The sequence below is a fragment of the Rhineura floridana genome, chromosome 4 (assembly GCF_030035675.1).
Source record: "Rhineura floridana isolate rRhiFlo1 chromosome 4, rRhiFlo1.hap2, whole genome shotgun sequence".
Taxonomy (NCBI): Eukaryota; Metazoa; Chordata; class Lepidosauria; order Squamata; family Rhineuridae; genus Rhineura; species Rhineura floridana.
Genome location: NC_084483.1, coordinates 192,027,014 through 192,053,415, shown reverse-complemented (window position 1 = coordinate 192,053,415; position 26,402 = coordinate 192,027,014). Strand labels below are relative to the sequence as shown.

Here is a 26,402-nt window from a genome sequence, read left to right as displayed (position 1 = left end):
AGAATAGACCCATTGAAATTAATGGACATGTTTAACTTAGGCCCATTAATTTCAATGGGTCTACTCTGAGTAGGACTCAATTGGCTATTGCACACAAAGTCACATGTGCCGAGGATGCTACATCTGTATGTGTGTGTTGTTTTTTTAAAAAAATGAAAGTTGTTTTCATTGGAAGTTGCCTTATACTGTGTTAGAGCATTGGTCCATCAAGCTCAAAATTGTCTACACTGGCTGGCAATGGCTCTCCAGGATTTCTGATGAGGGACATTCCCAGCCCTGTGTAGAAATGCCAGGTATTGCACCTGGGACCTTTTGCATGCAAGCCAGATGCTCTACCACTAAGCTGTGGCCCTTCTGGCTTTGTCAGGTACAAAGGACAGTTGATTTTTATCCTGCGGGCTAATTGCATAATCAGCTCCTTCCTTCCTTCCTTCCTCCCTCCCTCCCTCCCTATGTCTACTTTCTTTTCAGCACTCCCATTTTCTGGGTCTCAGGCAAACTCTGTCCCCTTTTAAGTCTGCTTAGCCCATTTGTGCTCGTTTTCTCATTGCCTTCATGACTTACTGACAGAGTTTCTTCCCATTCATGTAATGCTAAAGAATGAACCCAGAAATTGATGAACTGGGCAGCATGCTGCAAAGATATAGAAAAGATATGGATCCAGGTGCCACTGGCTCTCTGGAAGCCTAGAGAGCCCAGAAGGAGGGAGAGATGGGCTCTGCCTTCCCATGCAGTTCAATGGAGGATATGGCTTGGGGTTGCCTCTACATTTTTGTTGCAAATATATCTCAGGGGTGGCGAACTTTTTTCGGCCTGAGGGCTGCATTCCTTTCTGGGCAGTCTTCTGGGGGACACATGACAGTGGTGGGCAAGGTCAGGGGCAAAAGTGTTTGGATCAATGAATCAAAATGTTACCTTTGTCAAATAGGCTAGTTTCTGCTAGACAGACTCAAACACCCCTCTCTATCCTCCATCTAGGCAAGCAAAGTTTAAGCACACATCCCAGCCGGCAAAAACACTCAAGGAGGGTGCAAAGCAAGGCTGGTGAGGTGGGGGTGTCCTGGGGAGAAGGCAGTAGCTGCTGGTGGCTTCATGTCAGTGGGGAAGTGGAATCCACTCCGGGTTTTAGTCCAAAATTTGACGTGAAGCCATCAGCTACCACTGCGAGGTAAGGTTGTGTGGCCTGAGGAGAATCCCAAGGGCCAGACAGAGAGGCCTGGAGGGCCACATTCAGTCCCTGAGCCTATTGTTCCCCATATATATGTCCCATGAGCCTGCAAAAGTTAGGCCCAATTCAGGCATTCATAACTGGCCATAACTAAAGAGGCAAGGTGGGGTGCGCATGCACAAACACACTATTAGCATTAGCATTTACTGCCCGCCCTTCACCAATAGGTCCACTTCCCCTGCTCCATTTCCCCCCACCCCATCCTTATTGCCATCACCCTCTGTGTGTTCCAGGGTGACAATCTGCAGCAGGGAAGCCTTCTTCTGCATTCATGGAAGTTCTGACGTATTTTGGAATTCTGACTCTCCGAACATTTGAAAGGAGTCTTCCCCACTGAAAACAGTCACCCTTGAACGTGCAGAGGGGGATGGGAGTTGATGGAGCTAGTGTGCTCAGGTTTGCTTTCTCCCTCCTTGAATATTTTGTTAAGTTTCATTATGAATACTTGGATAGGAAGGAACAGAGGAAGCTGCCTTATACCAGGTCACACCATTGGTCTACATAGTTCAGTATTGTCTACATTGACTGCGAGTGGATCTCCAAGGTTTCAGGCAGGAGCCTTTCCCAGTCCTACCTGGAGATGCCAGGGAGTTAACCTAGGGCCTTCTGAGGGCAAAGCAGTTTCTGTAACACTGAGCTAAGGCCCTTCCTCAGTAGGGATTTATTGCCTCTCCTACCTAAGGCCTACGCAGCTGATATAGCGCAGTGGGGAGGAGAGCCTGGCTGGGAGTCCAGGGTCTGTGAGTTCAAATCCCCACTCATGTCTCCTGGGTGTCAAGGGCCAGCTAAAGATCACCCCCACAGGGAGTGGCTCAGGGGTTATGTGCCCTGCCACCTGTGCAGCCGTGGGCAAGCGGAATAGTCTCAAGGAGCCCAGTTGCCCCCCAAGCTGGCAGTTGTGGACAAGGAAGGGGCTGGCTTGTGCAGCCGTGGCAAGCTGAGCAGGCCCTAGCCAGCTGGGGAGGACTAGCCTCAGAGGGAGGCAATGGTAAACCTCCTCTGAATACCGCTTACCATGAAAACTTATTCATAGGGTAGCCATAAGTCGGGATCAACTTGAAGGCAGTCCATTTCCATTTTCCATTCAAGGCCTAGGTTGGCCCTCTCTCTCTTAGTGCAGACTTTGTAACCCAAAGGTCCCAGGGCAGGTTACAAATTTAAAAACATATAATTAAACAGTTAAAAACAACCAAACAGCATCACAGAAAAAAGGGTGGGTCCTAAAACTATATATCTTTGGTGTCAAAGGCCAGGGTAGAGAGGTCAGCATTCACCAAAAGTTGTACAATGAAATTGCCAGACACCTCTCTGTGGGGAGGGAGTTTCATGGCTTAGGGGCTGCCACAGAGAATGCCCTCTCCTGGGCCACCACCTGCCAAACTTCTGAGGGTGGTTGAACTATCAAAAGGGGCCCTTCTGCTGATCTTAATATATGAGAGGGTCTGTAGGGAAGGAGTCGGCCTTTCAGATATTTGGGACCTAAGTCATTTAGGGCTTTAAACACTAACGAGAGCACCTTAAACTGGGCCTGGAAATGAACTGGCAAATATTGCAGCTGTTTTAAAACAGGGGTTATATGAGTTCTAAACAGAACCCCAGATAGTAATATGATTGCTGCATTTTGAAGTTTCCGAGTCATCTTCAAGGGCAGCCCCACATAGATAATCCAGCCCAGAAGTTACCAGAGCGTGGAGCACATTGGCAAAGTCATCTCTGTCCAAAAGGGGCTGAAATTGGCAAACCAGCCAGAGCTGGAAAAAGGCATTCCTAGCCACTGAGGCCACCTGAACCTCCAGTAACAGTGTTGGATCAAGGAGTACCTCCAAGCTGCAGACGTGCTCCTTCAACGAAAGAGCAATCCCATCCAGAACAGACGTCTTCCCACCTCCTGGTCATGAGAACTCTGGACACATAACACCTCTGTCTTTTCAGGACTTAGTTTTAATGTATTGGCCCACATTCAATCCCTCATTCACTCCAAGCATTGATTCAACACCTCAACTGTCTTTCCTGATTCAGATGGAATAGAGAGGTCAACAGTATCAAAAGCCACTGAGAGATCAAGGAAAATGAGCAGGGTCACATTCCCCCATCTCTCTCCCGACAAATATAATCAGCCGGGACAACTAAGGCAATTTCAGTGCCATGGCCAGGCCTGAAGCCAGACTGGAATGGATCCCAGCAATCAGTTTCCTCCAAGCATGCTTGAAGCTGGACCGCAACCACCTTCTCAAGCGCCTTGCCCCAAAACAGGGTATTTGCTACTGAGTGAGAGTTGTTTAACACTTCTGGGTCCAGGAAGGTCTTCTTAAGGAGGGGATGCACCACCACCTCCTTCAAGGCAGATGGTACCTCCCCTCCTCCAGTGAAGCTGGATCACTCACTGAACCCACCTAGTCAGTCCCCTACAGCTAGTTCTCAGCAGCCAAGATGGGCAAGGGTGAAGGGAGCAGGTGGTGGGCTGTACTTCTTCAAGCAGCTTGTCCACATCCTCAGGCTGCAGTAATTGAAACTGTTCCAATGCAGGTGGAACAAACAGTGCAATATAGTTCTTCAGTTTAGCGTTGCTTATGTTTGGAAGTAATTAAGAAGCCTGTTCTTGAAGTTATCAGAGCCTATTCTGTGTTGCCTGGAGAAGGGGTGGGGGAGGAATTAATTTGGTCTGCTTTTTGTAGCAGACCAGCCTGGTCTGACACTCCCAAACTTGCTTAGGGATCAGACCAAAACTCCCCATCAGATCACACATTTTTCTTGCAATGCTCCTTTGGTGCATTTTGCGGGGTGCACTTTTTTTGCAGTGCATTTTGCCATGCATATTTTGGTGTGCAAAAAGTCCACACAGAAATACGTATTTTACATAAAATATGAATACAAAGTACACATTTTCCTGGTGAATGCATCAGAAAGCACGGAAATATGTGCATATTGTGGTGAAAGTGTGCATTTCACATACAACGTATGCACAAAATGTGCACAACAGGATGAAACAGGATAGAACGGCATGCAGTACAATGCAATGTGATGCAGTGAGCCTATGGCTGAATACAAATGAGAGTGAAATTGAACGGAATGAGCTGCTCAGCCCATCCTGGAGAGCAGGGGAGCCAAGGCATGGAATGCAGGCTGGACAGGTAAGCTCACCCCAATACCAGCCACAACTAAGAGTCACTACAGAGTGGACAATTGGAGCCCTCCGCTTTGGTGCAAGCCAAGTTCCTACGGTTGTTATGTATGTCCTGAGGCAGGGCACAGAGTGCCCATCCTAACTGGTAGGCTTCTGAAATCCAGTTGTACATGGATTCTAGTGCCAGAGTGATGTATGCTTATTAAGATTTATGCCTATACTTATTTAGAGTATCTCCCCAGGGAGTTGGGTTTATCAGATTCTAGAAAAACCTCCTGTTGTGTTGTTTGTTGAATCTTAATTGCTGGATAGGGCTCCCCACAAATGTTAGTAACTCAGCAGACTTCATTAGAGAGCGCAGAGCTCTTAATGCAGGCCTGCAGGAGAGTTTCTCTTAGGCCGTTGATGGGGAACCTGTAGTCCTGCAGATGTTGTTGGACTACAACTCCCATCATCCCTGAACATTGGCCATCCTAGCTGGGACTGATGGGAGTTGAAGTCCAATAACATCTGGAAGGCCAACCCTGCCCTAGAGCAAGGGAAGGGGAACTCCTGGTTTTCCTTAGCAGACAATGCACAGCCAATTCACTGTGCTTCAATACAACACACTGCTGACACTAGTGTATTGGGTCTTGGTTCGGAGCTAGTTAGAGGCTCATTTCCAGGTATAATTCAAACCTATTGGATTATCCCTGGATATCTAGCCAAACAATATAGTAGGCTGATTTCTGTTCCTTACTTTTTTACCCACCTTCACTGTTTCTACTTCTTGTAATTCATACTAGTTAAACCATATGTAATGAAATACAAAAAAAATGGTGAGCATCCAAGCAAAACAAATAAAAGAAAGTGACAAATCAAAAGATGCAGCAAGTGATTTTATTTGTGGAAAACCTGACATGTTTCATACTGCATGCGTGTTTCAGCCTGCATATGTAATGCCAAACCATAGTTTACATGTAATGCTGTACTATGGTTTATGACTATGTGGATGAACCTCAATGGGCCCGAGGAAAGTGTTTGACGTGCGTGCTCTCACTTCTTTCTCCTCCAGCCCCTGGCCATAAAGTCCTTCTCCTTTATGAGGTGGTTGTGAGCGGCTTTAACTTTTTAAAAAAACTTAGAATGTTTGCTGAAGCTGCAGTTTCTAAGGAGTGGACCAGAATGCGTGTGGGACCCATGCTATGTCATGCTAAAGTGTGGTCTCTAGAGGCATTCTAAAAGCAACAGGAAGAGTGCTTTGAAAGCCTGCATTGGGCCAGCTATCAGCTGGCATGAGCCAGACTTTCAGACTGTTCTCTCTCCCATTGAGACCCCTCCCATTTTCCCATTCCCCTTTTTCGGGAGCTCCTTTTTTCCATGAACAGCAGAAAACAGTCGAGGTAGCAAAAAACTGCTGTACATTTTACTGAGACCTTTACTACACCAAAGGATCCATTCTACATTTCTCTGTTGTGTGGGGAGATGGCAGAAACAATTTGGGACACTAATGGCAACACACTATTTGTGACAAAACCAACACACACACTTCAGCTGGTACAATCAAAAACAGCTAACTGGTCTGACTTTCAGACTAGCTCCCTTAGTTGAGATGATGAAACAACTAACTACTGCCTGTAAGCAATGCACAAATCGGAACTGAAGTGCTGCAAAACTGCTGTAAAACTGCTTCAGTTCAGTCCTGCTAGCATGAAGTACTCTGCCATAAAGCACTACAGGTGAAAAATGCAGAAAAGCATATCACCCTCCATCTGTGAGTGGGATGACAACTATATAGTATACCCCCAATGTATTGACAAATGGGATGCTGGGAGAGTCTTCTTCTGCCTTCAAAGACCAACAACTGAACATGAGATGAGCCTGTTGGGTCAGGCCAAAGGCCTATCTAGTCCAGCATCTTGTTCTCACAGTGGCCAACCAGATGCCTATGGGAAGCCCACAAGTGGGACCTGAGTGCAAGAGCACTCACCCCACTTGTGATTCCCAGCAACTGGTATTCAGAGGGATGCTGCCTGTGATAGTGGAGGGAGAACTTAGTCATAGTTCTACCCAGGGGTGGGAAACATTTTTCAGGCCAAGGGATGCATTCTCTTCTGGGCAACCTTATGGGGGCTGCATGGTGGGTGGGGCCAAAGAAAATGGTAATGAATGTAATGTTTACCTTTGTATACTAGGCTGGTTTCTACACACACTCGGGCACTCATCTCTGTTCCCCATCCCGGTGAACAAGAGGCATCATCACAGTTCAAGGACACAGTCAAGCCAGGCAAAAGGACCCAAGGAGGGTCTGGAGCAGGACTGGGAAAGGGTGTGGCCTGGGCAGGGGGTGAAGCCTAGGAAAAATCCCAAGGACCAGATAGAGAGGCCTGGAAGACCGCATTTGCCCCCACCCTAGCCCGGGGTTCCCTATTCCTGACTTAACCCAATAAGTTTGATTTCATCTGCTGGTTCACTGATCCCTGCATTACACACCCAGTTGTCTTTCTTCACTTTTAATTTCCCAGATAGAAGGGATGTTCACAAGAGAAGGGCACTGACACGCTGGAGCTTGTCTAGAGGGTGAACAGGTTGGTGAAGGAGCTGGAAATCAAGACCTCTGAGCAACAGTTGAAAGTGTTGGGTGTTTTTTAGGGCTGTGCACCTGAACTGGCTAAATCCTGGATCCTGAAATGAATCGGCCTATTTAGGTCGACCCAGGATTTAACCAGATCAGGTTGAGACAGCCCTGGATCTTCCTGGTACACCTGAAGTGATCTGGGGCTGTCAAAAGGGGGTGGTCTGGTGGCGAGAGGAGGGGAGAGAGGAGGGGATGCACAGGCAGCCAGAGCACATCTTCCTCCACTCCAGACTGTATGCTCAGCCAGGGTTTTAAACCCCAATTAAACACTGTGCAAGGCCCCCAGATCAGTTTGGTTTCTGGATTCAGGTCAGGTCAGCTTCAGATCATCCAGGACCAGCTCTGCGTTGTTCCAAAGTGCTGGATCAGGCTGCATTGAGCACTCAGCCCGAGTATGTTTAGCCTGGAAAAGTCAAGATTGAGAGACATTATAGTGGTCTCCAAATACTGGAAAGGCTGCCATGCAGAATATTTAACAGACTTGTTCTCTTTTGCTCCAGAGGGTAGGACTGGGAGGACTGTAAGAACAGAGGAGTGGAATGACTGGGTGGAAATTGCAAAGAGGTAGATTTCAGCTACACATTAGAAGAAATAGCCCAACTGTGAGAGCTGTTCAGCAGAGGAGCAGAGTGCCTTGGGAGGGGGCTTGGGTTCTACTTTGCTGAAGGTGTTTAGTAAAAGACTAGATGAGCATCTGTTAGGGCTGCTGGAGTTGCATCCTGCATTGCAGCTACTGTGTTGAGAAAGAGGTTGGACTAGATAGCCACTAAGGTACCTTCCAGCCCTAAAATCCTGTGATTCTAACTTTTCCTCCTTGCGTCCTGAAAGTGTAACTCTGTCATGAGCTGCACACGTTCAGGTGAAAAAGGGTCTCATTGGTCCGTTACAGTGCTCAATCTTATGTGGCCATTATATAAATGAGATTAATGATTTAATTTGCAGTAAATGCCCCAGCTAGGAGAAACTTATTTTGCTCTACTAATTGTGTCACACACGTACCTCAAAGCAAAACTGGATTACCCTGCGGTGCACAAGACGGCTGGTTCCTATGGCTTCATTAATGTCATTGTTTCAATTTCTTCTCTGTAGCCACTTATTTTCATCTATGTGCAAACGCCTCAGCGTAAAATGCTGCTATGTCTAAAATTTCATGTTAATTTCCATTAGGAAAAAAAAAGACAAGAGGCTGTTCTTAACATGAACGTTCCAACCCAATTTCCTTGTGGAATGAATTTTTAAAATAATAATTATTAGCGATTTAGTCAAATAATTAGTTTTTAATTGTGAAAAGAATGACAAATGCTGCCAAAGCTTTTATTTATTTAAATCCACCCCTTAATTGAGCTTCCTCTTTCATTGCAGTGGCTTTAAAAGCACACAAACACAGACTCACAAGGTTGCACACTCATTGAGCACTCATGTCACCTTGAGTAATGAATGGACTTGAAGATTTTTCAAAATAATAAAAATAAAAATGCAGGTTTATCCATTCATTAATCCATTCAGCTTAAAATGGTTTAGCCCTCTTTTTTTCTGAGTAAAGGCTCGTCCAAAGTAAAAGTAGACGTGGGATGGAACTCATTGCTAACTCCCTGGCAGCGCTGTCGCTGCTGCTTACTGGGAGGGATGGAGCAGGGCAGAGGCGAGGTGGCTGTAAGGTCAGGGCTGCACAGGCACACCAATAGAGACGATCCAATGCTCCCACTGCTGTGCAACCACATTTGGAATACTGTGTATCATTCTGGTCTCCTCACCATTTTTTTAAAAAAATGTAAAGTTGGAAGGGCAACCAAAATGATAAAGGGAATGGAGTGACTCCCCTATGAGGAGAGGTTGCAGCATTTGTTGTTTTTTTTTAAGTTTAGAGAAAAGGCGAGTAAAAGGTGACATGATAGAAGTGTACAAAATTATGCACGGGATAGAGAAAGTTGAACGAGACAAGTCTTTTTCCCTCTCTCATAACACTAGAGCTTGTGGACATCCAATGAAGCTTTATGTTGGAAGATTCAGGACAGACAAAAGAAAGTATTTCTTCAAACAGAGCACAGTTAAACTACGGCATGCACTCCCACAAGAGGCAGTGATGGCCACCAACTTGGAGCAGTGTACAGTTGGTTGGGGCTGATGGGAGTTGGAGTCCAACAATATCTGTAGATAGAGGTGATCCAGTGGACATAGCGTACTTATACTTTCAAAAAGCTTTTGACAAGGTACCTCACCAAAGACTGCTGAGTAAGCTTAGCAGTCATGGAATAAGAGAAGTCCTCTTGTCGATCAGGAATTGGTTAGGTAGCAGGAAGCAGAGAGTAGGAATAAATGAACAAATGTCCCAATAGAGGGCTGTAAAAAGTGGAGTCTCCCAAGGATCAGTATTGGGACTAGTGCTTTTCAACTTGTTCGTAAACAATCTAGAATTGGGGTGAGCAATGAGGTGGCCAAGTTTGCTCATGATACTAAATTGTTCATGGTTGTTCAAACAAAAAGGATTGCAAAGAGCTCCAAAAGGACCTCTCCAAACTGAGTGAATGGACAGTAAAATGGCAAATGCAATTCAATGTAAGCAAATGAAAAGTTATGCACATTAGAGCAAAAAATCTTAATTTCACATAGGTTCTGAACTGGCAGTGACTGACCAGGAATGAGACCTTGAGGTTGTAGTGGACAGCTTGATGAAAATGTCGACCCAGTGTGTGGCAGCTGTGAAAAAGGCAAATTCCATGCTAGGGATAATTAGGAAACGGACTTAAAATAAAACAGCTGATATCATAATGCCATTGTATAAATCTATGGAGAGAGCCAGTGTGGCGTAGTGGTTAAGGTGTTGGACTACGACCTGGGAGACCAGGGTCCGAATCCCCACACAGCCATGAAGCTCACTGGGCGACCTTGGGCCAGTCACTGGCTCTCAGCCTCATGAAAACCCTATTCATAGGGTTGCCATAAGTCAGAATTGACTTGAAGGCAGTACATACGCATTTTATAAATCTATGGTGTGGCCGCATTTGGAATACTGTGTATAGTTCTGGTCACCTCAGGGTTTGGCAACCAAGATGACCAAAGGGATGGAGCAACTCACCTGTAAGGAAAGTTCGCAGCATTTGAGGCTTTTTAGTTTAGAGAAAAGGTGAATCAGAGGCAGCATGATAGAGGTGTATACAATTATGCGTGGCATGGAAAAGTAGATAGAGAAGTGTTTTCTCCCTCTGTCATAACACTAGAACTTGTGGACATTCAATGAAGCTGAATGTTGGAATATTCAGGACATATAAAAGGAAGTACTTCTTCATGCAGCACATGGTTAAATTATGGAATTCGCTCCTACAAGAGGTGGTGGATAAGGCTATCAATGGCTACTAGCCACAATGGCTGCGCTCTGCCACCATATTCAGATGAAGTATGCTTCTGAAAACCAGTTGCCTGAAGCCGCAGGAGGGGAGAGTGCTGTTGCACTCAGGTCTTGCATGTGAGCTTCCCGTGGGCATCTGGTCGGCCACTGTGAGGATGCTGGACTAGATGGGCCACTGGCCTGATCCAGCAGGGCTCTTCTTATGTCCCAATCCCTGCCATACAAGTTCTCAAACTGTGGTAAGTGTCTCTTTAGCACTGGCCAGGCATTCCTTTGTTTGGGGGAGGGAGGGAGAGAGAGAGAGAGAGAGAGAGAGAGAGAGAGAGACTACTGGTCAGGAATGGTCAGTCAATGTTCTTGTTTCTTCAGTGGAAGATAATTGTTAAGCAATGGTTTCCTGAGAACACAGAGCTAGCCAACAATTTGGGAAGGTGGTGGCAACTGTAGGGGAGAGGGAAGGTATGCACATGCATGAGAGAGAGAGAGAAAAAGTGTGTGATAGAGAATGAATTCGAAAGTGACAGATGCAGAGAGAGCTCTGAATTGACTGAAGTAGGGATAGATAGATCAAGATATTTCCATCCCATGTTGGTTTCATTTGTTTACAAAACCAGCTACATTTCATCCTGTTAGTGGGTGCATTATTATTTTTTTAGGAAAAACCCTTAAAAAAATTATGAACAGAGGAAGCTCCCTTATACTGAACCAGACCATCAGTCCATCTAGCTCAGTGTTGTCTCCACTGACTGGCAGCAGCTGTCCAAGGTTTCAGTCAGGGAGCTTTTCCCAGCCTTGCCTGGAGATGCCAGGAATTGAACCTGGGACTTTCTGCATGCAAGGCAGATGCTCTGCCACTGAGCTACAGCCCTGCCACCAAAATGAGCAAGGCCAAACAAGAGATGGATTGATTCCATAAAGGAAGCCACAGACCTGAAATTGCAAGATCTGAACAGGGTGGTTCATGGCAGATGCTCTTGGAGGTCGCTGATTCACAGGGTCGCCATAAGTCGTAATCGACTTGAAGGCACATAACAACAAAACACACACACACATGTGGTCCAAGGACTGCCTCTTTCTTTAACATTTTACAGCTGCTTTGAGCAGCTCCAGGGGCGCAAGGTGAAAAATCTGTTTTAAAATGCTCCCAGGAAGCAACTGTAAATTGTAACAAGCAGTCACTTCCTGGGGAATTGTATGGGACAATGTCCTTGGTAGCCTTGCAAGGAGATGTAGGCTTTGGTTAGTTGATTATGCAGTTCAATCCACTAATCTACATTTGGACCCAAGCATGAGTCCCAGGGCGTTGAAATGGGAAGGCCTGCCCCCATATGTGGAGCAAACTGCAGCCCTAGAATGAAGGCAATTTGGGATTAGGAATGGGAGAGAAATTCAATTCAGTTTGTATTTTTATTTATGATTTTTAGTTTATTGATTCCATTTATATCCCACCTTTCCCCCTAAAGAGCTCAAGTTGGCGTACATGGCTGTCCACCTCCCTATTTTATTCTCACAACAACCCTGTGAGTTAGGTTCGACTGAGAACCTTGGACTGGCCCAGGCTCACGGCTGAGTGGCCTCCCTGGTCCTAGAGTGACTCTCCAGCCACAATGCCATACTGGTGAACCTACCTAAGCACTTTCTGAAATTAATAATATGTGAACCAGGCTATGGTCTGAAGGCACATGTGGCCAGCTCCCTGTTGAAGCTGAGCAGGGTCAGGTCTGGTCAGTGCCTGGATGGGAGACCGCCTGGCAACCATATGTAAGCCGCCTTGGGTTTCTATCATTAAAAGAAAGGCTGGGTATTAATGTAATAAATAAATAAATAAATAACCAAAACCGAACCCTTAAAAATTCCCACTTCTCTGAATTTTGCAGTGCAGTTCTCCAGCCAAGTAATGTGTACAAAACTGCATATCCTAGGGTAAAATATGCATAAAGACACATGTATTAGTGAAAATAAGATGCAAAAATGTGTGTGTTAGGTAAAAATTGCATACACGCGTGTGCATGCTAGGACAAATTTGCACTCAGCTCCTGATGAATTTTCATGAAGACTTTGAAAAAGTTCACAAACTGATGCGGACATGTAGAGAACAGAACTGAAGACTGAAAAATACGAGAAAGCGAGATAAACTGAAATTGATGGATTTGTCCATCTCCAGCAAATATTAGGAACAGTCCCTAAGCCTCCAGTCCTCTCTCATCCAAAAGCAACCAGACCTGGGCAGCTCGGGGGAGATGCAGAACTCTCAAGATCAAAAACCACACCATCCCTGCACATGTCATAATAAGCCTCGACATTTGTTCCATCCCCCGTATATTACTGTAGCACTGCAGGTTGCCTTCTCAAAACTGCTTTGTAAGTAAGTAAAAGGCGATTTCTGAAAAGACCACAAAAGAACAGGAGTCTGTGTGTAACAATGCCACCTGCTGTTGCCTCCCCTTAACCACACGGTTATGGGAAGCACACAGAAAACATCCATTTTTTTAATGATGCAACGTGCAGAAGACTAATAATTGTTATAGAGAGAGAGGGCGTGATTAATGACATCATCCCACTGCCTTCGTCTCACCCCCACCTTTGGACAATTTTAGTTAAGAGGCTGCTCAGTTGCTTGCTCTCTGAAGCTTCCCTCTTCACTGTTGCTCTGGTGCTAGGATGACCTCTGCGGTGAGCTCTCTGCCATTCCTTATACATTTCGTAGCTGCTCTTTGGATGCTATTATTGTGGCGCGTCCGCCTTTGGTATAAATCATTTAAGGAAGAGCTGGATCTGTTGCCTCTCCTACATTAAAAATACATGCAGCTGTTGCTGCTGCCTTGCCTGAGAGCTTCCAAAGCTCAGCATTGCACCGTGGAAGGGAACTGCTGAAACCCAAAGAGGGACTTGGATCTATGCCATGATTCTGGAGCAGCAGAATGAGGGACTGGCTACACAGGATTCAGCTTTCCAAGAATCAAAATCAGCACATGGCTGCAATCCTATACGCAGTCACCTGGGAGTACGCCCCGTCCTTCAATTCCCCTGCAGCTTGTAGCAATAATCTGACCAAGCATCCTGCTTCTAATTGCTTCATAAAAAGGACAGCGTAGGACATAAGGCTTAATTCCCTCAGTGGGTCTACTCTGAGTGGGATTCAGTTGAATAAAACCCTTTGTCCTTTAAGCTCAGCTCTGTGTTTATTGGCAACAATACTGCACCCTTTCAAATGGGACATTCTGAGCCCTACCTAGAGATTCCAGACACTGAACTTATTTATTTATTATGTATTTATTGCATTTGTATACAGCCCCACAGCCGAAGCTCTCTGGGTGGTTTACAACAATTAAAGTTTAGTTTAGGTTACACCGGTTTCCTCAAAGGAGGGTTGCTCTGCCCGTTCTCTGGGCAATGTACAAAGTACAAAGAAAGGCATTTAACTTTTATGGCTGTCAGCTTGTCCATACTTTCTTAGCAGTAATACTCATGAGCTCAGTAGGGCTTTACTTCCGAGCAATCACTCAAAAATATCAGGTTGAGAGGTTGTTTCCGTGTACACACCATCCTGAGAACAGTAATTTTCAACAATTCCCAGCACCCTTAACAACCGGCAGTTCCCAGGATAAGTGTCCTTAAGGCTGTGATCCACTTGTGACCTTCTGCAAAGCAGAGGCTCTACCAGTGAGATAAGGCCCTTCTCCATAAGGACAGTTTCACCTTCTTATTAGAGAGGGCCCATAGTTCAGAGTCAGAGCACATGCCACGCGGGGGGGGGGGGGCAGAAACCTATCATTTTGCCCAGGCTTTCCCTGACCCATAAGAACATAAGGAGAGCCTGGATCAGGCCAATTGTCAGCTCTTCACTGAGACAGCAGTGTCGGTGGGGGTGCAGGCAGGGCTGGAGATTCCTTGGTAATTGCCAGGCCGTAAGTCCTCATCCGGCAGCTTGGCTATAAATCTGCCAGGCTAGCAAGGAGGAAGCAAGATAAGGGCAGAGGCCAGAAATCCAGAAGAGACGTCAGTGAAGGTCCGGGTCTAGTTTGCTGAGAGATCAGTCTAAGTCAAGGTTCAGGGGATAGGAAGACACACAGTGGTCACGCCTGATGTTGTAGTTAGCAACAAGCTGAAGCCAAGGTTTGACTTTTAAGGAGCAGGTTTGTCAGCAGGTGTGAACCCTCAGCGTTTTGGCCTTAAGTGGACAGGCCTACCCCTCTTCTGCCTGACCTTCTGTTGTCTACGTTCTGCAGGTGAGGGGGGAGTATCCTGTTCACTGGCTGCGTCTGGCTGAAGTGCTTCAGCTGTGTCTGGGGTGCTCTGCAGCTGAGGGGGAGAAGGAGCTGGGTTCTCAGGAGTTTCCTCCGTTTCTCCTTCTGGGTCTGCTGCTGTTACTCCTGAGTCATCCTCGTCTGATGAGTCCTCTGACGGGGCCATGACACCAATGGCCCATCTAGTCCAGCATCCTGTTCTCGCTGTGACCAACCAGGTGACTATGGGAAGCCAATAAGCAGGACCTGAGTGCACCGGTGTTCTCCCCTCCTGCAGTTTCCAGCAACTGGTATTCGGAAGCATGCTGCCTCTGACCGTGGAGGAATAGTGTAGCCATCATGGTTAGCAGCTGTTGACAGCCATGAATTTATCTAATCCTCTTTTAAAGCCATCACTGCCTCTTGTGGGGGCGAATTCCATAGTTTAACTGTGCATTGTGTAAAGTACTTTCTTTTACCTGTCCTGAATCTTCCAATGTTCAGCTTCATTGGATATCCATGAGTTCTAGGGACATCTCCTTAGTGAAGATTATCCCCTAATTAAGATTAGTCCCTATTATGACTGAATTCCTGTTTTTATAGTCATACTTTTTAAACTGGGTTCTGGGTTGATACTCTGTTTTTATTATCCTGTTTTATTGTTTTTGTGCTGTATTTTTGTATGCCACTTAGAGATGTTTAAAAATATTAACAGCGGAATCCAAACCCAAGATCTGCTGGGATGAGTGAGTTTGGAATGGGCAGAACTTGGGCTGTCCCGGCTAAGATAGGACTCAGCCAAGGCTACACCAACTTAACTCCCTCATCCTGGTTAAGCCAGGGATATGTTGGCTCAGCTTAAGTCAGAAGAACTTATGCCCATGTTAAGTTCAAAACAAGGGGCATTCCTGAGGCGTGTTAGGGGCAAGGAGAGACTTACACCCATTCCAAATATCTTTCAGCTCAGTCATGTGACCTGGCAACCTGCAGGAATGTATGTCAGCAAGAAGGGTGAAGTAAATCAAACTCTATTGCAAACACTTGTTTTCCCTCTGCCAGGCTTGGACCAGTTTAACTGGCAGTAGCCCCGCTCCGGAAAGGAGTCTGGAATAGGGGTAATTTACACTGGCTTAATTTAAGCCAGTATAGATTCCTCCAGTTTACTGTACTCAGGATTGTTTTGCCTGTAGTTTACAAATGCTTTTAAATCAAATAAATAAATAAATACAGAAGATCACAGATTCATTCCCTACCATCTCCACTTAAAATAGGATCTCAGTAAGTGAGACTGGGTCAGGTTACTTCATCTCTAAACTAGACAGATATCACCTCCTTTGATGTAAATTTCCCTCCTAATTTTCACCTTTCTTAAAAGTGCCCGTATTTCCTTATTGATTCATTTCTACAATCGCAGGTTCTCCCAGAATACAACATTGCACCTTCTACCTTGGCTGCCTTATTGTTACCCAGAGCCATCTCAAGGAGGAAAGTGCAATGTAATTAAGAGATTGATCTCCTGGAAACAATGCTTAATAACAGGCAACAAAAATGTGAAGGTAATTCCACCGTTCTCCAGTTAATTTTGCTTGAGCCATTGGTAAGCAGGCAAGGAAATCTAAAATCAATGCATATGGGTCTCTACCAAGGAGTCCGATCTCACTCTCTCTTCTTGTGGGCTACAATTCAGAGTAGTCCCAAGGATTTATAATAGGAAACCATTAGAAGTGAGGGGAGAATTAAGATCCTTCCCCCCAAAAAAAGGTTTACGAAGAGTGAAACCCTGCATTTTTGGGACGATTGGTGTAGAGGGAAAGATTTTGGCAAGAAAACCTCAAAGGAAGCACTACTTAATGCTATGGTTTGGACTAATAAACATCCTTCCAGTTTTATGTATTACATTTTGATCCCATTCTCCATCCAAGGAGCTCATATTTTCCCCCATTTTGACCTGACAACAACAACCCTGTGAAGCAGAAGTTAGTTGAGAGTAGGGATGGAAAGATCTGTCAATTTCCATTCTCTCAGTTTCTTATTTTTCTAATCTTAAATTCAGTTCCCCACAGTTCTGCAGCAATTTGTGTTTTTTTTAAAAAATAAATTCTCATGAAAATTCTTCAGCATTTTAGTGAAAATCTAACCCACAAATTTTTTTGTATGCAGTTTTGGCTGATTGCAAGCAATTTCTCTTAATAATAATATAATTCATTTTGTATTTGACTTTCACTAATATATTCCTTTTTATGCATGCTTTCTCCTAATGTATGCATTTTTGAAAACATTATTTGTTTGGAGAACTGCATTGCAAAATTCGGATACATGCACATTTTGAAGGATGGCTGTGCTTCAGTTCTCATATTGCTTTGGGAAGTGCACATTTGACAGATTCAGCTTGTAATGTGTACTGAATCAAATTTCTGCCCCATTCCTGGCTTGGAGTGACTGACACAGATGACCCAGGGAACTTCAGAGCTAAGGCAGGATTTGAACACAGCTTTGCCGGCTCTAGTGGTGCAGTGTTACACCAGGCTAAGTACTATGACTGGCCAACAAGCCACCTTCCCACCTAGGAACATATTGCTCATGATGGATTTACACTCAGTCATAAGGAGGAAAAGATTAGAGTCACAGAATTTTAGAGCTGGAAGGGACCTTGGTAGGAAATCTAGTCCAACCTCATTCTCAGCACAGGATCTGCAAATACAACATCCCATACAAATGCCCAACCAGCCTCTGCTTAAATACCCCCACCAAAGAAGCATTCCCCCCTAAAGTTTCTCCTAATGTTTAATTGAAATTTAATTGAATGTCTTTCCAATTCCATTTAATTGTACTTTGTGTTTTAAATGTGTTTTGTGATGGGGAAGTGGGTCTCAATGTAGTCCACTTTTACATTCATTATTAGATATTACGCCTACGGCCATACTACCCTGAACATGCCCAATCTCATCTGATCTCGGAAGCTAAGCAGAGTCAGCCCTGGTTAGTACCTGGATGGGAGACCACCTAGGAATACCGGGTGCCATTGGCTTAGAGGAAGGCAATAGTAAACCTCTTCTGAATACCTCTTACCATGAAAACCCTATGAATATATCCAAAAAAGATTCATAGGGTCTCCATAAATCATAATAGACTTGAAGGCATATAACAACAACAGCATTACATATTACATTCAAGGGGATTACCAACATAGAACTGAAAGACCAAAGAACCATTTCATCCAGTATTATGTTCCCACAGTGAGTAACCAGATACAAATTAGCATGTTACTACACAACGTATATGCAAATTATATGTATGTTTCTACCAGGTAGACGCCCCAAAATTAATTCAGGGTCCACATGTAGGGATGTACTAGAATTCCACTCAATTCGGATTTGGTACCCAATTTTCCATTAATTCACTTATTCTCAATCATTGAGGATCAGATTTTAATGCAGCTAATTTCTGCAGCTATTTTGGAAAATGCTTTTTTAAAAAAAAAAAAAATCTGTCTCTAAAACATTGATTGCATGAATGATAATTTATTGATATTTCCTTCAAAATATCAATATTTTAAGGGAAATATATTAATACTACTTTTTTAAAAAAACCATGGATCGGTAAAATCAGCAGCTAGTGGATACACAAGGAACTCAAATCAATGCCAGCCTGTTAGATCAACAGAATGCTTGTGAACCAGCACCAGCAACGGATCCCAGCCCTAGCCACACACAAATAATAAGATGTCTGACAGAATGTGTACAGGTGAAGCTTTCCCTGTGATTGTTTTTCCATACTAGACAAGGCTTAACCTGTTGAATTTCTGCCTGCCACACAGCTGCTAAAAGGCACAAGAACCCTACTCTCCCTCAAATCGAAATCGGTATGTTTAAGGCTGCAGTCCTCTGCACTTACATGGGAGTAAGCCCCAATGCCATAAAAATATGCATAGAACTCAAGTGGCATGAGTTGTAAAACTAATATGTTACCTTCATCATCAAGATGTTTTGTTAGTCTTCCATCAGTGGGTTTTAGGTTGGCAGCACTTCTCAGTTCTTTTCATGACCAGACATGGCATTTCAGATGGCAGGCATGGTGGCGATCAAAAGAAATTTAAGACTTTCAGCAACTGTTTCAGATGCCCATACTTGGATACATTTAAGATTAAATTGTTAAAAAACCCTCCAATACAGCAGATCAGGGTTTGGATTGCTCTGCCGTCCTCCATGAGAAATCTACTTCTAGAGCAGCCTTTCCCAACCAGTGTGCCTCCAGATGTTGTTGGACCACAACTCCCATCAGCCTCAGCCAGCATTGCCAATGGTCAGGAAAGATGGGAATTGTGGTCCAACAACATCTGAAGGCACAGTGGTTGGGAAAGGCTGTTCTAGAGCCATCTAAGCTGGCCAAGACTACAACTTGTGGGAATGAATGTCATAGTTTAACCAGGTACTGTGTGAAGAAGTACTTGCTTTTTTCTGTCCTGAATTGACCTTGGCTGGTCCTTGACCGTAATAAAGACTTGCATTGTATTGTCCTGAATTGACCATCATTCAACTTCATTGGATGATCCCCTAGTTCTGCTATCATGTCTGTGAGGGGGAAAAACAACTTCATTTCCCCACACCAGACATACACCTCTTATCATATCCCATCTCACTCTCCTTTTTTCTAAACTAAAAAAACCTCAATTGCTGTAACCTTTCTTCCTAGGGGAATCACTTCATCCCCTTGAACATTTTGGTTGCTCTTTTTGGAGCCTTTTCCAGCTCTAGAATATCCTTTTGGAGGTGGGGCAACCTGTACACAGGACTCCAAGTGCGGTCGCACCATAGATTGGTACAGCAGGGCCCCACTCCTATGGCAGGTTAAGGAACAGACCCCCACCGAAAAGCAAAAAGTGCCCCAAAGTGGGACATAGCACATGATCAGTTGTACAATACAGCTGATTGCACGCTATAGCTGATCGTTGTCAGCTGTAGCGCGGGGAGCTACAGCCTAGACTATAGAAGCCAACATGGATTTATGAAAAACAAATCCTGCCAAACTAATCCTATCTCGTTTTTTGATCAGGTAACCTGTCTTGTAGACTGTGGGAATGCTGTGGACATAATATATCCCGACTTCAGCAAAGCTTTTGACAAAGTGCCCAATGATATGCTGGTTAGCAAGCTGCTAAATGTGGGCTGGATGGAACAATTATCAGGGGAATCCACAGTTGGCTCCAGAATTGTACTCAAAGAGTGCTTATCAATTATTCCTTTTCAGACTGGGTGGAGGTAACATTCTGGGAGATTTAAAATGGCATCTCGTGGCTATTTGTTCCAGGGGCTCAGAGGAGATGGCAACACTGGCAGCTGCCAAAGGGTGCCAGGTGGGTGATGCTGGGCCTGTCTTCCTGCATGCATAAAATGGCTTCACCCATCCATGGCTTTTAGGGGCACTAGTGCAAAATAATCCCTGGGCTTCTGCAGCTAAATATACAGTGGAAAAGGAAAGAACCGATTGGGAGCAGTGACCACAGTGCTATTAAATTAAACATACATGTAAATGGCCAATTGCCACGAAAATCCAACACGGTCACATTTGACTTCAAAAGAGGAAACTTCACAAAAATGAGGGGATTGGTAAAAAGAAAGCTGAAAAACAAAGTCCAGAGGGTCACATCACTCGAAAATGCTTGGAAGTTGTTTAAAAACACTCTATTAGAAGCTCAACTGGAGTGCATACCGCAGATCAGAAAAGGTACCGCCAGGGCCAAGAAGATGCCAGCATGGTTAACGAGCAAAGTCAAGGAAGCTCTTAGAGGCAAAAAGTCTTCCTTCAAAAAATGGAAGTCTTGTCCGAATGAAGAAAATAAAAAAGAACACAAACTCTGGCAAAAGAAATGCAAGAAGACAATAAGGGATGCTAAAAAAGAATTTGAGGAGCACATTGCTAAGAACATAAAAACCAACAACAAAAAATTCTATAAATACATTCAAAGCAGGAGACCATCTAGGGAGGTGATTGGACCCTTGGATGATAAGGGAGTCAAAGGTGTACTAAAGAACGATAAGGAGATTGCAGAGAAGCTAAATGAATTTTTTCCATCTGTCTCCACAGTGGAAGATATAGGGCAGATCCCTGAACCTGAACTAACATTTGCAGGAAGGGATTCTGAGGAACTGAGACAAATAGTGGTGACGAGAGAGGAAGTTCTAGGCTTAATGGACAATATAAAAACTGACAAATCACCGGGCCCGGATGGCATCCACCCGACAGTTCTCAAAGAACTCAAAGGTGAAATTGCTGATCTGCTAACTAAAATATGTAACTTGTCCCTCAGGTCCTCCTCCGTGCCTGAGGACTGGAAAGTGGCAAATGTAATGCCAATCTTCAAAAAGGGATCCAGAGGGGATCCCGGAAATTACAGGCCAGTTAGCTTAACTTCTGTCCCTGGAAAACTGGTAGAAAGTATTATTAAAGCTAGATTAACCAAGCACATAGAAGAACAAGCCTTGCTGAAGCAGAGCCAGCATGGCTTCTGCAAGGGAAAGTCCTGTCTCAGTAACCTATTAGAATTCTTTGAGAGTGTCAACAAGCATATAGATAGAGGTGATCCAGTGGACATAGTGTACTTAGACTTTCAAAAAGCGTTTGACAAGGTACCTCACCAAAGACTTCTGAGGAAGCTTAGCAGTCATGGAATAAGAGGAGAGGTCCTCTTGTGGATAAGGAATTGGTTAAGAAGCAGAAAGCAGAGAGTAGGAATAAACGGACAGTTCTCCCAATGGAGGGCTGTAGAAAGTGGAGTCCCTCAAGGATCGGTATTGGGACCTGTACTTTTCAACTTGTTCATTAATGACCTAGAATTAGGAGTGAGCAGTGAAGTGGCCAAGTTTGCTGACGACACTAAATTGTTCAGGGTTGTTAAAACAAAAAGGGATTGCGAAGAGCTCCAAAAAGACCTCTCCAAACTGAGTGAATGGGCGGAAAAATGGCAAATGCAATTCAATATAAACAAGTGTAAAATTATGCATATTGGAGCAAAAAATCTGAATTTCACATATAAGCTCATGGGGTCTGAACTGGCGGTGACTGACCAGGAGAGAGACCTTGGGGTTGTAGTGGACAGCACGATGAAAATGTCGACCCAGTGTGTGGCAGCTGTGAAAAAGGCAAATTCCATGCTAGCGATAATTAGGAAAGGTATTGAAAATAAAACAGCCAATATCATCATGCCGTTGTATAAATCTATGGTGTGGCCGCATTTGGAATACTGTGTACAGTTCTGGTCGCCTCATCTCAAAAAGGATATTATAGAGTTGGAAAAGGTTCAGAAGAGGGCAACCAAAATGATCAAGGGGATGGAGCGACTCCCTTACGAGGAAAGGTTGCAGCATTTGGGGCTTTTTAGTTTAGAGAAAAGGCGGGTCAGAGGAGACATGATAGAAGTGTATAAAATTATGCATGGCATTGAGAAAGTGAATAGAGAAAAGTTCTTCTCCCTCTCTCATAATACTAGAACTCATGGACATTCAAAGAAGCTGAATGTTGGAAGATTCAGGACAGACAAAAGGAAATACTTCTTTACTCAGCGCATAGTTAAACTATGGAATTTGCTCCCACAAGATGCAGTAATGGCCACCAGCTTGGATGGCTTTAAAAGAAGATTAGACAAATTCATGGAGGACAGGGCTATCAATGGCTACTAGCCGTGATGGCTGTGCTGTGCCACCCTAGTCAGAGGCAGCATGCTTCTGAAAACCAGTTGCCAGAAGCCTCAGGAGGGGAGAGTGTTCTTGCACTCGGGTCCTGCTTGCGGGCTTCCCCCAGGCACCTGGTTGGCCACTGTGAGAACAGGATGCTGGACTAGATGGGCCACTGGCCTGATCCAGCAGGCTCTTCTTATGTTCTTATTCTTAAAAGAACCAAGGCACTTAAACTGTGTTGACTGGCATAAGTGAGCTGAAGGTCCAAATGGAAGCGAGAAATTTGTCAGGCTCCTGAGAGTTCATATAGTCAGATTTGTTGCTTTAGAGAAGACCTTGAGAAATAGCATCCCAGGAAATGTGGACCTCTCCAAAATACAGACTCTCTCATTAATGTCAGCCAAGTCATTTCACACAGACCCTTTGCATTAGTCTTCCTCCCTGTTTTCATGCAGCCCATAAAGATCCAGCATGCACAGACGGGAAGGGGGGAAAAGGGGGAGGAAAGACTAAGGGGGCTCGGGGGTGTGTGTAGAGAAAAGAACCGGATGGGGATTGGATGCTGAACATTCCTTGTCCTGGGGGAGGGGGGAAGGGATGATTCAAGCTGCATCGTTTTTCTTTCTGTATTGAGAATAACAGATGGTCCAGCCAGTTTCATGGGCTCTGCTTTGCATGGCAGTTTCTCCCTCTGCTGGTCGGTGAGAACATCAAAGTCTTCACGTAACCCATGGAAACAGCAAAACTCTTCAAAGATACTCAGAGACCAGATTCCGGGGGAGGGGAGGGGGTACGGAATGTGCCGAGAAAGAAATTAGATCATTTTAGGCCAATTAGCCTCGTAAAGTGATACAATGTTCTAGGCAGGCTGATATATTACAGTATATAATAAGAGAAGGTGTTTTTGTTTTTTTAATTTAAATTGGAAGAAAAGCAGAGCACCCTTCTCCTTCTGGAGGAGTTAGAGGAGGATGGCAGAGCTTCAACATTATTAATGTCCCATAAATGTAGCCTACAGATTTGAAGTTGAATGTTATTTAAAATCCTTTCCCCCTCAGATAGGTTGAGAGTCTTTTCTCTGGAAACAGGGATCTAAAGCTGGCATGCAATGATTCCATAGAATCATATAATAGTAGAGTTGGAAGGGGCCTATAAGGCCATCAAGTCCAACCCCCTGCTCAAGGCAGGAATCCAAATCAAAGCATTCCCGACAGATGGCTGCCCAGCTGCCTCTTGAATGCCTCCAGTGGTGGAGAGCCCACCATCTCCCTAGATAGAATCATTGAATTGTAGAGTTGGAAGGGGCTTATAAGGCCATCAAGTCCAACCCCCTGCTCAATACAGGAATCCAAATCAAAGCATTCCTGACAGATGGCTACCCAGCTGCCTCTTGAATGCCTCCAGTGTCAGAGAGCCATTTCTGCATTTCTGCAGTTACTTTTCTCTTTGCTTACCTCATTAATCCACCTCTTCTCTGGCTCAGTTGCAGAGCATCTGCTTTGCATTCAGAAAGTCTCAGGTTCGTCTCCAGGCAGGGCCGAGACCCTCTTGCCTGAAGGGTTCCCCCACTGCCAGCCAGTGTAGACAGTACTGAACTACATAGCACAGCAGTCTGTCTGACTCATTATAAGATGACTTCCTATCTTCTAGATCAGATCCAGGTGGCAAAGACATATGGTGCGAATTAAAAAACTGGGTGCTTCTGAGCTGAAGATTGTCTCTTTTTTTCCCCAGTGAACTGAGCTGAACTCACAAGTTCTTTCACACAAAAGTCTGCTTCGGATTAGCTTTCTTCATTCCCGCAGTCTAACTGAGGTGGAAACAGTTTTCATTGTGGCTATTGTTAAGCAACTGAGATGCATAAAGCCTTGCTGATCTATAGCAAATAGCCCAGAATTCCAACAATAGGTTTTCCCCAACTCCTCTTCTATGCCACCTAGAATTTTCTAGGCACTTGTACAGAATTTTTTTTTTTAAAAAAGACAGCCCCTGCCCACAGGCTCCCGATTGAATAGACATGATACAAAAGGAAAAGAGAGTGGGGAGGGAAGAAGAAAACAAGAACATGTAGGTATCATTTGTAAAAGTTACAAAAAACATAACTTAGGCTGCAGTCCTATGCACACTTACGAAGGACTAAGTAGACATGTATGAGATCGCACTGTTAATTGTTTTTCTAGTGGTGTCCAGCTGTAACTGACTGGCTAAACACTTTGAGGACAAAGTTGCTTGACTCTGCAGTGATTAAATGCTGCTGTTGTGGCAATTCCAACTTAGATGTCCAGTGCAACGTCAAACACAGTGTTGTGGGATCAGTTCCAGTTAATGAAGTCTGATGGTGTGAACAAGGTTCTTGCAGTGATGCACTCAACCACCTGCACATTAGACCCTTGTCCATCCTGGCTTCTTAAAGCTAGCTGGAGTGGGGTGACTGAATGGGTCACAGGTGTAGTAAATGCATCTTTGTGTGATGCCCACTGCCCTTAAAGAGATAGTGGCACATCTATTTCTTTAAAAGCTTACACTGGACCCAATGGAGTATAACAACTATAGACCAGTCACCAGCACCCCTTTCCTGGCAAAGGTGGTGGTAGAGCAACTGCAGGTATTCCTGGATGAGACTGATAATCTCGATCCAACACAATCTAGATTCAGATCTGATTTCAGAACAGAATCAACCTTGATCACCCTGATGGATGACCTTTATCGTGAGAGCTTTATGAGTGTGACCCGGTTACTTCTACTCGATCTCTCAGCAGAATTTGATACCACTGACCATGGCATTCCTCTGGATCGACTCAGTGGGATGGGTATTGGAGGCACTGTATTACGATGGTTCTGCTCTTGCCTTCAGGGTCACGTTCTGAGAGTAACACTGGGTGAGTGTTCCTTGGCCCGCTGGCACTTGTGCTATAGGGTTCCACAGGGTACTATTCTCTCCCCAGTGCTATTTAACATCTATATGAAGCCATTGGGAGTGGTCATTGGGAGTTTTGGAGCAAGGTGTCAGCAATATGCTGATTACACACAGCTCTGTTTCTCCATAACATCTGAATCAGGAGAGGCTGTGAACACTCTGGATCAGTGTTTGCATGCTGTAGGGGGCTGGATGGGGGCCAATAAACTGTGCTTGAATTCTGGGAAGACAGAGGCTCTTTGGGTAGGTGGCTCCCATGTCTGGGAGATCGGCACATTACCTGTTCTGGATGGGGTTGGGCTCCCTCTGAAGGAGCAGGTCCGTAGCCTAGGGGTACTCCTGGATTCATCTTTGTCACTAGAGGACCTTTTACAAGCTTTGGTTCACCAACTACAAAGGATAGTCTGACCTCTGTTGTCCATGCAGTTGGTAAACTCAAGGCTGGATTACTGCAATGTCCTTTATATGGCGCTTCCCTTGGCCCTGGTTTGAAGGCTCCAACTGGTGCAAAATGTGGCGGCCAGACTACTATGGGAGCACATGGCTGACTACATGTGACACCACTCTTAAAACATCTGCACTGGCTGCCCATCTGCTACTGAGCTGGGTTCAAGGTCCTTGTATTAATTTACAAAGCCCTAAACAACTTAGGTCAAGGGTATCTTAGAGACCACCTGAACTCTTATATCCCAGCTCGATTACTGAGATGATCTGCAGGAGTGGCTCTGATCGTCCCCTGAGTTGGGAAGGCTCATGTAACATCGACGATATAAAATTGAGCCTTCAGTGTCATCAGCCTGGTTCTCTGGAATGTTCTGCTAACAGAGATTCAGCAGGCTGCTGAAAATCTTTCTGTTTCTCTAGGTTTATTCAGGTAACTAAGAAGATGCCTTTTTACAACAGTTGACCTTTGTTTTTATGTATTTATAGTGTTTAACAGCCACTCTTGTGGCTGTATAATATATTATAATTTGTTTGTCTGAACTTGTAAACCTCTTTGATGTTTAACAAAATAGCGGTATACAAATATATTTATAAATAAATATGTAAATAAATTTTAACCAGCTAAGGAGATAGTTCTGGGACAGGAGAAGCCAGAATGACAATTTGTCCCAGCCAGGTCAATAGAGAGGATGGTAAGGCCAGGTAAAAATGGTAAGTATCTCAAGTATAGTATGGTCATATCTACACCATACACTTAAAGCACTGTTATAACCCTTTAACAATCATGGCTTCCCCAGAAGAATCCTGGGAACTGTAGTTTGTAGGAA

At 44.6% G+C, this 26,402-nt stretch overlaps 1 pseudogene; it reads left to right on the top strand.

Annotated features, from left to right (window-relative positions):
* Nucleotides 1-17,450: 17,450 nt before the first annotated feature.
* LOC133384602 (5S ribosomal RNA) lies at nt 17,451-17,569 on the top strand (annotated as a pseudogene).
* The last annotated feature ends 8,833 nt before the right edge of the window (nt 17,570-26,402 follow it).